This window comes from Urtica dioica, chromosome 1 (assembly GCF_054948205.1).
Source record: "Urtica dioica subsp. dioica isolate 48M chromosome 1, U.dioica_male_clone48M_v1_H2, whole genome shotgun sequence".
Classification (NCBI taxonomy): Eukaryota; Viridiplantae; Streptophyta; class Magnoliopsida; order Rosales; family Urticaceae; genus Urtica; species Urtica dioica.
The window spans coordinates 13,071,549-13,081,815 of record NC_142756.1 but is presented as its reverse complement, the minus strand read 5'-3'; the positions used below and the strand labels follow the sequence as shown (position 1 = coordinate 13,081,815).

General features: G+C 39.9%; 1 long non-coding RNA gene across 1 annotated transcript; it reads left to right on the top strand.

Annotated features, from left to right (window-relative positions):
* The first annotated feature begins 4,003 nt into the window (after positions 1–4,003).
* LOC149407314 (uncharacterized) lies at positions 4,004–4,779 on the top strand. Its single transcript, XR_016296603.1, has 2 exons — positions 4,004–4,255; positions 4,750–4,779. It is a non-coding gene; the product is annotated as an uncharacterized LOC149407314 (long non-coding RNA).
* The last annotated feature ends 5,488 nt before the right edge of the window (positions 4,780–10,267 follow it).

The following is a 10,267-nucleotide window of genomic DNA, read 5'->3' as shown; positions in this document are numbered from 1 at the left end:
CAGTGGCCAACATCGTTGAAAAATGATCTAGGGTTTTCTTACCCATACACGTGTGAAAAACCAATTAAAAAGTCTTTATAAATGTTTTGGGTTCTTGGGAATTGTTTAGCTTGTGTAAAAAAAATAAGTTTAAACAACGTCTTTATAAATAGTGTAGTCTTAATTATATTATTCACTACGTTTTACGTTCAAAAAGTAGTTTTATTATATATAAATTTCGAAGACCGTAGTCTATTCTAGATTTTTTAGGTAAAATGAAGTCTCTTAACAAAATCAAAATGTAGTTTATTTACAGTTTTGTAGCAGTGGTTCATGTAATTTTTCTTATTGGTTGCATGATAAACATGCATATCGTAATAATTTCACTTGAACTTTTAATAAAAACATAATACAATGCCTTTTTATTCATGCTCCAGCTTCTGGTAAGACATCCTTCCTCCTGTGCGTAGACAGTATTTCTGGAAAGTTTCCGGTTTCGCCAGATTGCCTCGCTGATGACTTTATTGCGTGATATTCTTGCGAGAATGAGTAAGGAAACCCTAGATACACTTCTAGGTTTGTACAGCTGCTATAAAAGCTCTGCGTTTCCCCCTAACCAGCTGTATTCTCATCCCAGGTACAACGCCAATATCTAAAACCCCATACCGTATGGCTCCAACAGAGTTGAAAGAACTCAAAATACAGCTTCGGGATTTGCTTGATAAGGGGTTCATTCGATCAAGCCATTCACCATGGGGAGCGCCAGTCTTGTTCGTCAAGAAGGCAGATGGCTCCCCTACGGCTCTGTATTGACTACCGTGGTCTGAACCAAGTGACAGTCAAGAATAGATATCCACTGCCGCGCATTGATGATCTTTTCGACCAACTGGCTGGAGCAGCTGTATTCTCCAAGGTCGACTTGCGTTCTGGGTACCATCAGCTGAAAGTTCGAGACGAAGACATCCCGAAAACTTCTTTTCGTACTCGTTATGGTCATTACGAGTTTTTAGTGATGTCGTTTGGATTGACTAACGCGCCAGCAGCGTTCATGAGCTCGATGAATCGAGTGTTTGAGGATTTTCTGGATAAGTTTGTGATCGTGTTCATCGACGACATTCTAATCTACTCGAAGACTAAAGAAGAGCATGAACAGCATCTGGAGCTAGCGCTAAGCAGGCTGAGGGAAAAACGATTGTATGCCAAGTTCTCCAAGTGTGAATTTTGGCTGGAGCATGTTGTTTTTCTAGGCCACGTGGTTAGTAGCGCATGAATCATGGTAGATCCGGCCAAAGTGGAAGCTGTGAAGCAATGGAGTCAGTCGAAAACGGTGGCTGAAATAAGAAGTTTCTTGGGCCTAGCGGGCTACTATAGAAAGTTCGTGGAGGGATTTTCTAAACTACCCATGCCATTGACCCAATTGACTCGCAAAGGACATAAGTTTATCTGGTCGGAAACGTGTGAGAAAAGTTTCCAAGAGCTGAAAAGTCGGCTGACAACGGCGCCAGTGCTCACAATTCCACAGGGAGAAGATGGATTCTCCATCTATTGTGATGCATCTAAACAAGGTTTGGGTGCAGTACTGATGCAACATGGGAAAGTCATCGCATATGCCTCTCGACAGTTGAAAGATTATGAAACTCGGTACCCTACACACGATTTAGAGCTTGCAGCTGTCGTTTTTGCTCTGAAAATTTGGAGACACTATCTGTATGGAGTGCATTGCGACATCTATACGGATCATAAGACGCTGAAATATCTCTTTACTCAGAAAGAGCTTAACATGCGAAAAGGACGTTGGATGGAACTTCTGAATGACTATGACTTTGATTTGCATTATCATCCTGGGAAGGCAAATAAAGTCGCAGATGCGCTTAGCCGCAAATCTGTAGCGTCCTTAGCAAGTTTGGTTGAAACGTCTCTTCAACTAAAAGACGATGTTCAGCAGCTAGAACTTCAGCTGATCACTGGGAGATTAGCTACTCTTAGCGTATGTCCGATGTTGCTGGAACAGATCAAAGATGGTCAGTACGCGGACGAATATCTTCTTGGAAAGATGTTTGAGGCTCAAAATGGTAAAGAGGGTGATTTCAAGTTAGATGAGAACGATGTTTTAAGATGTAATGGAAGAGTTTGTGTGCCATCTAACGAGGAAGTTAGAAAGCAGTTGATGGTAGAAGCTCACGGGACACCATATTCGGTACATCCAGGTGTGACAAAGATGTATCAAGACTTGAAAAAGGTATATTGGTGGCCAGGAATGAAGAAAGATGTAGCTGAGTTTGTTCAAAAGTGCCTAACTTGTCAACAAGTTAAGGCAGAGCATCAAAAGCCAGCTACACTGCTCCAACCACTTGAGATTCCACAGTGGAAGTGGGAGCAGATAACGATGGATTTCGTGTCAGGTTTGCCAAAAACCACAGCTGGTCATGACTCAGTCTGGGTCATTGTCGACAGGTTGATCAAATCAGCTCATTTTCTGCCCATCAAGACCACTCACACCGTGGATAAACTCGTTGAACTCTACATCAAAGAGATTGTTCGTCTACATGGAGTTCCTAGCTCAATCGTCTCTGACCGTGATGCAAGTTTTACGTCCAAATTTGGAAGAGTGTACAACAACATTTGGGGACGCGACTGAAGTTCAGCACTGCATTTCATCCCCAAACTGACAGCCAGAGCAAACGCATGATCCAAGTGTTAGAAGATATGCTCCGAGCGTGTGTTTTGGTGTTCCACGGCTCGTGGAGTCATTATCTTCCATTGGTCGAGTTCTCGTACAACAACAGTTATCAAGCGATGATTGGGATGGCGCCCTATGAAGCTCTTTATGGGCGAAAGTGTCGCTCTTCAGTTCATTGGGATGAAGCTGGTGAGAGCGATTTCATCGGACCTGAATTGCTCGAGCGGACCACCGAAGCGATCAAGAAAATTCAAGCCCGGATGAAGACCGCACAAAGTCGTCAGAAGAGCTACACAGATAAGCCTAGAAGACCTCTAGAATTTGAGGCAGGAGAAAAAGTGTTTTTGAAAGTCTCTCCGATGCGTGGTGTCATGAGATTCGGGAAGAAAGGGAAGCTCAGCCCGAGATATGTTGGACCTTTTGAGATTCTGGAACGAGTAGGCAAGGCAGCGTATCGCCTAGCCCTACCGCCGTCTATGTCAAATCTTCAAGGTTTGTTTCACGTATCGATGTTGGGGAAATACTTGTCTGATCCTTCACATGTACTTCAAGATCAAGAGGTTGAGATTTCTCCTGACATCAGATATGAAGAACATGCTGTTGCAATCCTAGATCGCAAGGATAAAGTCTTGAGGAATAAGAGTATACCTCTAGTCAAAGTACTATGGAAGAAACACTCCGCAGAAGAAGCTACTTGGGAGCTTGAGAGCGAAATGCAAAAGAAATACCCTGCCTTGTTCTAAGTTTCGAGGACGAAACTCTTCTAAGGGGGTAGGGATTGTAATATACGAAATTTTGTAACGCTCGACTTAAGAATTTGAATAAAATAAACTAGTATTATTTTGAATCAAATTCTTGTTGCACATGAGGCGTCCTTAATTTTTAAATATCTTGGAAAAAAAATAATAATCATAAATATGTTTAAGGTCGATGAAATTTCGGAATAAAGATATTCGAGTAAACTCGATATTACTTTCCGAATAAATTTATTCGGAACGTACTCGGAGACTTAAGATCTCAAGAGTGAAAATAAATTCCGAAGTCACTTAAATATATTTAAGATGACGGAAATTAATAAGAAATTCTCGGTTACTTTTCAAGATTTTTTTTTATTAATTAAGGACGAGTTTGAGAGGATATATTTGGAAAGGACTTAAGTGCAACAATGTGAAGGATGAGAGTGAAAGAAAAAGATTTAAGATGGGTTATTTCAGGAGACATGTGGCCCAATGGAGTGCTGCCAAGTGGCGATGTTATCCTCTTCTTTTCTCCTCTCCCATTCGGCCACGTAACCCCCATTTTTCTCTTTCTTCTCCAAGTCGCGCGCAAGCTCACCTAAAAAGAAAAAAAATCAAGCAGCAAAAGCTTGCTCGGCCTTTAATCCTCATCATCACCGATCCTCTTCACTAGCACCCGACCTCAACCTCTTCTTCCTCTCTCTTCGCCGAGCTCCATCTTCTCCAGCCGAGTCTCCATCTCCGCGCGCACCACCGAGGAGAAGATCGAGGTTGCCGAGAGCCACGGTGACGCCGGAGCAAGGGAAAACATCGGGGAAGGCGTGGTCGCTCACCGGAGAAGCTAATATAACGGGTTGAGGTGAGGATTTCATCTCCTTGGTTTGATTTGATACTAGGGTTTATAGGATAAAAAATTAGGGGTTTCTGATCCGAGATGAAATCTGAGATTTTGGTTGGTTTTGATTGTTCATTGAGCTTGATTGTTGTTGATTATGATATGAATTTGAGGATTGAGCACGAAATTCTTGGTTGGATTGAAATCTAGGGTTCATAGCAAATTTGGGGGTTTTTATCCGAGCTAAGATCTGTGAAATTGATGGGTTTTATTTGATTGTTGGACTTGATTAATGATGTTCCTAACTCGGATTTGGGTAATTGAGTCGATTTTGAATTATTTGAGGATTTTAAGCTCGCTGTGAACAGCCTCTGTAAATTGACGTGGACAGTTCGGTACCGATTTAATTTGGATTTGTTGATATTTTTCCTGGATAATAGACGTTATGAGGTTTCTAAAATGACCAAGAACGTGTAAATTCGTTGAGAATTGAGTGAGTTATGAATTTTTGAAAACAGGGTATTAAAGCTGGAAATTCTGAAGCTTGGGGGTTGAAATTGTTTGGTTTGGAATTGGATTTTTGGCAGTGTATGTTGTGTGGCTGTGTAGCTTGAGCTTGTGATTGTTTTTGGTTTTTAAACGAGTGTGAACGTAATTTGATTCCGAGCCTTTGAAATGATTTTTGAAGTTGTGATTGGTTTTGGAATTGATTTGAGAAAACAGATTTGAGATTGATTGTTCGATCAGGCTCGGGTTTTTGAAATTTGAACTTTATGACGAGTCTAAAATTTTTATGACAAGTCTAGAAAATTTTGTGACATGTCTAAATTTTTTTATGACGAGTCTCAAAATTTTATGACAAGTCTAAAGGTTTTGTTACAAGTCTAAAGGTTTTGTGACAAGTTGGTTGGATTCGTGTTTGGTTGTGTGACTTGTTTGGGTCCGGATTTTGAATAGAGTATGTTTCCGGGCTCGTTGAATTGTCTCGAGAAATTTAGTTTTGATTTCGGAAATTTATGTGAGCTTGGAATCATGATTTTGACTAGTTATCGGATTCCGCGAAATGGATTATAGATTTAGACGGACGAGCGGGAACCGACAGAGTCAAAGGCAACGAAGCATGAATTTGAAGTTCGAGGAAAGTGTTATCGATGTTAAAACTCGATTAACTCTTCCTTTGACGTTTCGACAAGTGTAAAGTATTCCGGAGAACGTGAAAAGCAAGACATCGCTGGAAGTTGTCGAACTTTTTGTCGAGCTGTTCCAGGTAAGCGTGGAGACATAAGTCAACTACAAACCAAGGGAAGAATCCTGTTTACGTGCAAATACGTGTTAATAATACTAAAGAGTAGGAAAAGCCTTAAAAGACACAAACACTGAAGATTAAGGCTTTGGCCACTCTTCATGGAAAATTTTAGTCGGATTTTTTATCCATAGGTTCAAACGCTAACTTGAACCAGTCACGTTGCTACTTTGTTGTAGTTAGATCCCTCTGCTAACCATAGCCTTTGGCTAGATTTGAGGTGACAGGAGAGCAGGTTGGACTCTCGGATTTGAGCCAAGGGTAGAAGTACCAGGAGTCACGTCTTGAGTCTTCAATCTAAAACACTTAGCAAGCATGAAAGGGAAACAATAATTCTTTCGAGATTTAACCCGAGACGCTCTCCTGTATATGCATAGTCGTGTACTCTATACGCTAGAGTACCCAAAGATTAAAAACGTTGTCGGTGGTACCTACAAGTCAATGACTTGTATGAAGCGGATTTAAAAATCCGTGCGCTGAGTACTCTTTACGCAATGGGTGAAGGTCGCGATTCGCGAGCTCATTGCGGGACTGGAGACTCGACGGTAGCTGATGCAGGCGCCGTATGGCGGAATGGGTGAAGGTCGCGATTCGCGAGCTCATTGCCGTCAAGAGCCCAGTATGCACTGACGTCATAATGAAAAGGAAATGGTACCACTAGTGGATCTCAGACAAAACGAAAACTCTAGGCTAGCGGAAGACGGCTGCTCGAAGTCTGAAGTTGGTCTCTTGCCATTCCGGAGGTTAGAATAGAGAAATGTATAACCTTGCGGAGTGACAAGTGTTAGCTAGGATGTGATCACACATTATGCATGCTATAGAATTAGCAGCAATGGCATCCTGCATTCTTATGTGATTGTTTGCACGTCACATGGCTCTGCATTAGATGTTTTCTTTCATAGATTAGACTCCCGCTTACTGAGTCAATCGACTCATAGCTTTATGACCCTCTTGGTAATGTAGATAAGGGAAAAGCTTGTAAGCGGAAAACGAGATCGAAGATCGAGACCGAGCGCGTATTGCCTTGACCTATGAGCTATGGGGTTTCTTAATCGGGGTTAGTATCTTTTGTTAAAATATTCCGGAATGTATTTGTATAGGAGTCACTATAAGACTCTAAGTTATAAAATCGAAAAATATCCCCGGATTTTCGCAAACTATTTTAATATATAAAAGTATTATGATCTATTGTTTAATATGTATGATATTGGAGTCGATCGGTCGCCGCTCGTGGGCGAGCTGTCGCTCGCGGGTCGTGACAACTGACTACTATATAGTGAAATCCTTTCCACTGACAGAGTGCCCCCAGAAGTAGGTGTATTGCACCGAATTGGGTAACCATATTGTGTCGCTTATTTATCGCAATGTTTGTTTATTATCCATTATCTGTGTTCAAACAAGTTGTTGGACACATTGTCAACACATTGTGTGCGACATCTTGTCTTTGTGACTAATCAGAATTTCAAGTTGTAATCTTTGTAATTTATAATTTCTTTTTTTTAATAGAGCCACTGTCCAAGCAGAATTTAAGATATAAATTAATCTTAACCGAAAAAAAAATTAAAAAAAAAATCGCTTTTTTCGTGATGTCTATGTTTTATCAAATTATGTAAAACTATATAATTTACCAAATTAGTACGATAATTCAGATTGTAAATAATGAGACAAGGAATTAGTAATCCGGTTCGGCCAATCGGGCCTACTTCTAGAGTAATTATACTCTCGGAGAAAAGAGAACTTCACTAACTGGTAGAATAAGTACATTGGTTTTGTCAGTCGTTTTCAGAAAACTTGAAATATTAAATTCCACGCGACTTGCATCGAATTCCAAATTTTATGGCCCAACGGGCCGGGTCATGAAAAAGTCCATCAAAGCCACGAAGACCACATAAAACGGCCCACGAAGGCTAAGGCTCACGCAAAACGGCCCAAAAGTCCAAGCTCAAGCCCAAGCTCACGCGCGAAGCAGAGCTCACCCGCGCACCACGCGACAAGCGCACGGCGCGCCGCACCTATCCCTCAGCATGCAGCGCTATATACTAGGCGTGGCCATGAGCCCTCCATGAGGTGCATCCAGAGGCCCTACTAGGCCTCCACATCCACTACAAATACCTCTCCTCAGAGAGGGTCAAAGATACATTCATTTTTACTCAAGATTACTCGCTCTTAGAGTTCTGAAACGCTGCCAGAGATTTTTGCACACAGTTTCCTCTAATTGAGCATTTAATCTCCCGCACACAACTGTGCCAAGAATTCTCTACTGAGAATCTCCCCCACCTCCAAGAGAAAACACACATTCTCTCTCGGGTTCACTCGATTCTAGAGTCTTGAAACATCGCCGAGTTCTCTGTGCTCTGTTTCCTATATCAAGAACACCCTTCAAGCTCTGCGCCCCAAATAGCAATCACACTCGCATTGAACTATGTTATGACTTGATCCTACTGCGCTCAAGTACGTAGGCAGCTCATAGGAAGCACAGTCACATCCCCCATTCACTTATTTCTCTCATTAGAGAACGCATCCAACCGGAGGAACGACAGCTCGAGACTTTCGAGTTTCTACATTTGGTTCGGGTGCGGCCACTTGGTCCGGCCTTGGGTCGAACTGCCCGAAACTTTAAATCATTGTTCATTTTCGTCCAACAACTATGGCGGATAACTCTGAATGATTATATATCATATTTTCTAGACTTCAAAACTACCCATGTGAACTCTAACCCAGTCTCCTCCTGTATTTGAGCTCCTCTCATTTTTCACTCAACTCACTCACCAAGTGATTGATCAATGCTTATAACAATGCATGATTTAGAATGTCACCTTTACAAAACCCAACTCTGACTATTACATGAACAATAATAAGGAATTAGTACAGAGTGACATCACACAAAGGACACCGTGTTTCTGCGCGGACAACTCTCACAAAAACCCTAAGTGGTAACCCTACTTAAGAGAGGAAAAATTCTTTTTATATGAGATAGTACGCAGCTGAGAATGCATTGCTAGGGTTTCACAATACAATCGTCGAAGTCTGATTGGTCGATTAGAAAATCCGAACCATGTCAGACAAAAAAAACATTACAAAAAACTCATGTCACTGATCCTGACGCGAAACTTTGCCAAACAGCACATGTTACATCACAGATTTTCCACCAGCGTAGAAAATATCAATTTTGCCAAATAACAAAAATAATCAATCCATAATAACACAAACTTAAGTAAAATTCAGTCTCAATTTTTTTATATAGATAAATTATATATATTATGGTAGTGTACTCCGAATGCATTATGGTATATAGTCCCAATCATTTTCACAGTATTCCATAAAACTCCAAAACCTGCCAGGTTTATTTTCTGGCTACGCACCACAAATACCCATATCATAAAGTCGTGCTTAATTACTTCAGTTCCCACGCTAGAAATCTATTTTATGTCTTTTGGTTGGTAAGCTAAGCATATGCTTGCGTTATTAAGGAGAAAGTCAAAGTCAACATTGATCATAATCTTAGACTTACGGCGACTTTTCATGTGCTTATAGAAACTACAAAAATGTTTTATATTTTTTTTTTTGAAGGCAACTGTGCTGCAGTGGGGATTGAACCCACGACCTCCACACAGGAGATGGTGTGGAATTACCACTAGGTTATCCTAGATACCACCAAAAATGTTTTATATATGAATATGTTAGTTTCTTACACATTTCTCGGTAAGGGTATCAAAGTTAGAAAAGTCAGCTTCAAATGAAGTCTCGTATGCAGGCCCGGCGTAACCTACCTTGAGGCCTAAAGCAAAATTTTGAAGTTAGGCCTATATATATATATATATATATATATATATATATATATAAGGTATGTGAATGTGGAGGCCGTGATGATGTAGTGCCTACCTTAAGAAATCGGAAGAAAAAAAAAACAAATAAAATGAGACCAAAAAAATACTACATATTTTTTTAGTTCAGATAAAAAGGATTGTCAGATGAATAGTTTGACATGATACTGTCTTTTTTAATTTCTTGTCAGATATAGAAAAATCTACTTTGATTTTGGGCAATTTATTGAGATACATGTACTGAGCCTGAGGTATTTCATGCGTCTTAGTGGGCCTCAAACAACTTTTTTATTTTTCTTTTAATAGATTTTAACAATTAGTTATGTTAGATTCAATAAAAATATTAATAAATTTTAACTGGGTTAAGTAAACGTATCAGAATTGTGGGCCTTCTCTCCTCATGGGCCTAAAACAGTTGCTTTAGAACCCTCGTGATATAGCCGGATGTACATATTTTGTGAAAGACATTTTATTTTTTATTGAATATAAAATTGATCGTATATTTCAAGTTGCCATATAATTATAGTCCACATATATAAAAGTTAAAAACAAAAATTTGTTTTTGCACTTGATTGATGATTAGTTCACACGTTCTGTAATTCCCTATGGTCAGAGAAGAGCTTGGAATCAGTTGTGTGCCGATATAATTGTAGTGTAGCATTTTGAAAAAGAATAATTAAAACCCAAGTGGACATATACTAAATCTAACTTTAAGCTATGAGTACACAAGTTAACAGCAGTACGTGACAAGCACCAGTTAATCTACAATCATTGTACTAGCTTGGAACAATTCAATTATTTGACTTTGTTAAATTAAATATTTTATCCTCTTTAAATTTCGATGCATGAACATGTACATACATATCTATATATATATCTAATAGACTATCTAGGATTTATCACGCACAG